At 32.3% G+C, this 6,267-nt stretch overlaps 1 protein-coding gene across 1 annotated transcript in view; it reads left to right on the forward strand.

The window, feature by feature from the left end:
• The window catches only part of LOC142336358 (nuclear migration protein nudC-like), a 472,960-nt gene that overhangs the window by 365,996 nt on the left and 100,697 nt on the right, over positions 1–6,267 (forward strand). The window lies entirely within an intron of this gene.

Raw genomic sequence — 6,267 nt, forward strand, 5'->3', positions numbered from 1 at the left:
ATATAATAAATGCCAGCACCTAGGGTAATTTGCAAAAGTCTGCAAGTCCAGCCAACCCACTACTCACAAAAAAAGTTTTGCTATTCTAAAACAAGCAAAATGAATCATCGCACTAAAAAAAATTCAAATTCGTAATTTCAAATTTTAAAATGCTTTTGGCAATTAAGCTAGTGGGGTAATGAGTTCCGTCAACAAAACCCCGCTATAACTCAACTCCCACGCATCTAGTAAGTATGAAATGATTTCAGGGTCAAAGCTAGCTTGAATGCTATTTTATGTAGGATCAACGCTAATGTAGGATCAATTTAGGTGCCCATTTTTATGTAAGATCACATCTAATTTAAACGCTTAATATAAAAGATTGTTCACCAATTAATTTAATTAAAATCAATTTTAATTACAAAGCTAAACTATCTAGGATCCACGTTTAAACTTAAACGCTAAATATATGGAAAATTAACGCCTAGAAATGCTAAAAATATGTAAGATATACGCTTAGAAACAACAAAAGTTTTGTAAGATCAATGTTTAGAAAGGCGAAAAAATTATGTAGATCTATGATTAATTAGGATGGTTATTTTTAACGCGTTAAGCGTAGAATTTATAAGAATCCAACGCTTTCACAGCCAATCTTACAAACCTTTGCCAATATTTAGCGTTGAGACCTTGTCCCGGATTTGATCATTAGACATGCGTTTTTTAGTTGTTTAGTTTAATTTTTTAAGATATAATTGCACACCATTAGAACAGTTGTGGAAGAATATTGCAAAGTTTTTATCAGTGTTACTTTAGTTCTCCATTAAAAAGACCCGTACTTCAATGTTCTAAAGAATTGTGAAAAATTGCCAAACGCGGCGAAAAGTAGTTGGACATAATATCTGAGATGACAATCAGATGATTAATGCACTTCATATTCTAAATCAATTATTGTACATTGATACTTCAAAAAAGCTAAATAGCTAAAATGTTTTTATATGGAAAAAGGCTCGAATTCTTTCCTTTAATGCGCCCTACCTGTAGAAACATAAGAAAGGACAAAAATTTCAATAATATGTTTGTGGTGAGCTAGATCTTCTGAAAAAACTTTGTTGAACTCGGGTTATCTAATCAACTGTGTTTTAATTACAGTTGACCAATTTTATTTTGTTGAAAATTGATGTGAAGAAAATCCAGATAGTTGAATTGTTTGAAGATTTTCTCTCTCAACAAATAGAGATGTTTTTTGTTAGAAGGTTGAGAGAGAACAAACTAATATAAATTGTGCGTAAGATAAACTTGACACTGCTTGACAAGAAGCTCTACTTTTTCATCGTATACTTGGTTTCATCGTATACAAACTATCTAAAAAATGAAGCCTTGAGGAATAAGAAAGAACGTGAGAACGGGTTATAAGAGATGGCCAAGTTCGAGAGCTTAAGACCAGTTATTGTAAATGGGTAGCACACTAGGCTTGAAAGTAAGAGGTTCTGGTTCAAATCTAGTACTGATCCATTTTCAGCGTAGTTGAACCTGTTTAGACCTCCTAACAGGTTATGGCTTTAGACCTTAGTCTCTGAGCTTAACAGCAAAGAAGAAAAAAATAGTTAGAAACTGTGAAAGAGACGATGCACAATTTGAGGGGGAGTGTAAGAAGGTTGAGAGAGAACAACTTGATATAAATTGTGCAGAAGATAAGCTCGACATAGCTTGAAAACAGTTTCAATTATTCAACGTACACTTGGCTGAAAATGAAGCCTTGAAGAACAAGAAAGAACGTGAGAAAGAGTTATAAGAGATGCCCAAGTTCAAGAGATTAAGACCAGTTAGTGTAAATGGGTAGCAAACTGGGCTTGCAAGTACGAGATGCTGGTTCAAATTCAGTACTGGTCCATTTTCACAGTAGTTGCACCTGCTCAGGCCCCCTAAAATTTTGAAAAGCAAAAAAAAGTCTCCTTTGATTCAACCAAAAGCTAACAAAATCATTAGCCTCTCCGAGCGCAGGTGTCATATATTGTTCGTGGAAGTTAACTGTGAACAGGTAAAAGAATTTATACAGCCGTGTCGCTGATCGTCATCACTGTACCCCTAGGCTACAGCATTAAAAATTAACGATACTTAGAAAGGTTGCAATTACGCCAAAATGAAGAATTAACAAAAGCACAAAATTACCACAACGTTGTCCAAGAACATGAGTGACAAATATCATTAGATTTTCTCACTGTTGCCTGTGGTCAATTAGATTTTTGTTCAATGCATCCAAACGTAACGTAAAGTGGACGCAACTGACGAGGTATTTTGATTTTTGTTAGCTAAAGGCTCCAAAAGCCTCAAAACTTCAAAATATTTTATTGGCATCGTAATGACTGAGTTTTCAGAATAGCCAAAATTGTAAAAGATAGTACGTTTCTCTGTTCTTCGCTAAGTATTTTTATTTTTTTATTGTTACCTTTCGTTGATGTTTATTCGTGCTAAATTCTACCAAATCTTCAAAACATCATCTTTGCATCATCGTTACTAACGTCAGCTTCGCAGTTACTACATCGCAAGACACCTCTGAAGTAACATTTATGCACAGCAGTAAAAAAATAAATACTGCAAGTTTGGTTTTTGAATTCGTCTAAAAATATTTTTTGAAAATTTGACATTTTTCGTAATTGACAATTATTGTCAATTAATTTAACCAAAATTATGTTTCATTTTATCAATTTGCTTGTACTTACTGAATCGTAATTATTACGTAGATCCTTTTGCGCTAATGATTAGTGGAGCAGGTTTTGTTTATTAATGTAACTACTAATCCGGAATTTTGTTGCATGATACATCACAGTTGTTCCTGCAAATTGCAATCGGCTTAACTCGATAATTTTCTGCAAAAACGCGTCTATGAGTCCTTTTTTACAGAACCAAGGAGTTCAAGTAGAGAATTTCAATAGAATTCATGAGTTTTTGCACAATTTAAATAACGTATGCGTGATTTTTGACCTAAATTGATTACATACCTGGAGCACGCGATTTTTATCAAATAGTAAAAATTTCCTAAAATTGTACTGAGAAAATGCACTGAGATAAACATAAATTACAAAAATAATATATTATTCAACAAGGAGGCTCGGTAATGTGCGTTCGCACATAAAGTTCCGACCCCGCTCATCTACATTTTTCACTTAGTTGTCTACCAAATGAGGAAGAGATAAAAAAGATTAACATAAAAACATATCGTTTAACAAACTACTAAATGAATAAAACAATCTGCCTAAGAGGGTTGATGAGATCTGTAAATACCATATTATGAATACCAGAACAAAAGCGACAAAAATCAAATAATTACAAATAAAAATTATTTATTCTTTTTAAAATGTTGCATCTTTGCTTTTAAATGTAAACTGATTAGAAACATTATGCATCAATTAACATTGTTGAGAGATCGTTTATACATTCATTGAGTGCGATGGAGACCTGTCATTATCCAGGATATGTCATACGACTACAACAAAAACGACTACAGTTAAAAAGAAAAAACTTGCACAAAGAAATGTACACGAAAAAACATGCATGAATACGATGTCCCAGCCAATTAGACATTCTGCTGTTCGCTAAAAACGTTTAAAAATCTAGTAAGTTTTTTTCAAAGAACCAGTGAACTGCCCATCATTGTAATAATTTGAAAGAAAACCACAACCAACAAAAAATTGGCGATGTGGAAAAATCACGAATATATTATTAAAAATGGGTGTAACAAGAACAGAGACCAGTTGAGGACAATAAAAACTTTATAAAGAGCAAATTTTGCTTCAATAGATAAGAGATGTGATTTGTCTAAAAGGATGTTAAGCTACAAGTTAACAGAAATGAGATTGGCAAATCTCAGATATCCATTGTCTTTTTTAAAAAACAATTGACTTCAAAAGTCATAGTCAACAAAAACTTTCTACTAAAAAAATACAGTTTATCATGCAACTTCATCGAAAACTAATTGCGCCTGTTTTTGTTGAGACTAAGTCGTAAGACTATAAAACAACATCAATTACAAGCAGAAATTCCAAACCTTATAAACAACATTACAGAACCACAGTGTTGAAGCCATTAGTATTATAAAATGTTAACCGCAAAAAAATTAAATCTTCATTTGCGTCTCCTTTGAACATCATGAAGTCTTTGTTTGTAAAATGACTATCTCAGAGTGACAGCAAAAAGAACCACAAATATTGAAAAGTATCTAAAAATCAAAAATTTCTGCTGAAAAAAAACTTTCTAAGCCCTGAAGACATCAGTCAAAATGTACAATCAGCTGGAAAAATATTGTTTGGTTCATTCAATGTTAAAGAAATTTCTCAAAAATAAGGCTACCTGACAAAACTGATACAACATTGTAAAACACGAAAGAAAACGCAAACCAGGACAAAAAGTTCTACATTTTTTGTAAAAAATCAATTTGAAAGTCAATAGATTCATTAGCTAAATACTGATATCAGCTTTTAAGGTCATTTGCCTCTAACCTTGGCCACTGAGAAATTTCATTTTGAAATTTTTGGCGTACGACAAAAAAAATAACAACAAATGCAGGGCATACATAAAAATCGCTGCCAAATTCTGAAAGAGAACGGTGTCGCAATGATCAAATCCATATGTTATGAAAAAAAACATGTGTTCTGTTACAAAACTATTAGAACTATTTCAGTTTGATTGCTATGTATTGTGACAATATACAAATGAAACAAAAGCAACAGCAAAATTGGGCAATTTTGCGCAAAAATCACAAAATTTTTTGTAAAAACTCGTTGTACCAAAATTTAGAAGCCGATTTTAAAAAAATCCGCCACAACAATTACCTTGTATCTATTATCAAAGAAGTTTCCACCTGTATTTACTGAGAATAAGGTAAAAATTGACAGAAAAAAAAATGACAAGTTCAAAAAATTTACTGAAATTTCCTTAAAAGAAACACATTCAAGGACATAAGAGACCTTAGCTCACGGCCAAATGCATTTTTAAGTTCATTTACACCTCCTGAAGAAGCCATTTTGATTTTTAAAAAGATAGTTTTTGAAATCAGACTGCAAAAAGATTAAAAATTGAAGGCAAAACACAAGAAATCAGTTAAAGTTTACTAAAACTCTTCCTCAAAGCCATAAAAACCCTTAAGTTCTATGAATACAAGCTATAACTACATATGACCTCATGTTTACCTAAATGGGTGCTGTCAATAATAGAGCAGCGAATGAAAAATTTCGTCAGTAATCAGCATTAAAAACGAAAACAAAACATTTTGAAAGACAGCAACAAAAAAATAATTAAAAATTTTCTGATTTTAAGAAACCATGATAATAACAAACCTATCCCTGATTTTGCCGCGCGCCCAACAAACCGCCCAATATTCATAAATTTTTGAGCCTCGGGAACTCCCTGTAAAAGGAAAAGTTTGAAAAAGTCTTTTTGTTTCCATATTCCACGATGTACGTGCTTTTTAATGATACCACTCACAACTCTGTACGATGAATATATCGAACAGCCAAAATTCACTGAACAAAGAAAATCATTTGAGTATGTATATTCCTCCCTCCCCCTATAGTGGGGATCGGGACGAAAAGGTGTAGTTTACTATGACATACGAGGGTAGGGTATCAATTTCAATCTAACTTTTTTAAATTTAACAAGTGTTTTGCAAAATTGAAGAAAATTTGGTCAAAATTGACGAAAAATGCGAATGAAAAAACGGAATTCACTCTACTTTTCTCAAAAATTTAAACCTCCATAACTCCCTTAAAAAACGAAAATCAAAAAAATCTTTTCAATTGCATATTCGACGCTGGAGGAGCTTTCTAATGATACCAGCCTCAGCTCTCTACGATGAATATATCAATCGGCCAAAATTGTCTGAACAAAAAATCCATTTGAGTATATAGTTCCTCCCCCACGAGTGGGTTGGGACAATAAGACTCATGTGATATACAAAACATTTCAAGGCGTCTGGGTTTAAACTTTTGTCGCTTTTTCCATTTAATCGCATGTTTATAGATGATTTCATGCATATATATGCGATGAAACAACGAATAAGTTTTGATAGAGATTGCTTTTGCTACAGTGTACAATAATGATGAAGATTTTTTCCTCAAAACGAAACAAAAAACAAATTTTTCAAACTTGAAAAAAACAAAAGCAATTGATTCTGTGTTGACATAAAAATATGCAAAGCTGATTTAATTTCGAAGAAAAAAATAATTCTGTGATAAGGAATTTTTTAAATATCTAATCATGTCTTCTAAACTTTGTTGGAAGAGAATTTTAGTA

The sequence above is a fragment of the Convolutriloba macropyga genome, chromosome 3 (genome assembly GCF_964194025.1).
Source record: "Convolutriloba macropyga chromosome 3, txConMacr16.3, whole genome shotgun sequence".
Lineage (NCBI taxonomy): Eukaryota > Metazoa > Xenacoelomorpha > Acoela > Convolutidae > Convolutriloba > Convolutriloba macropyga.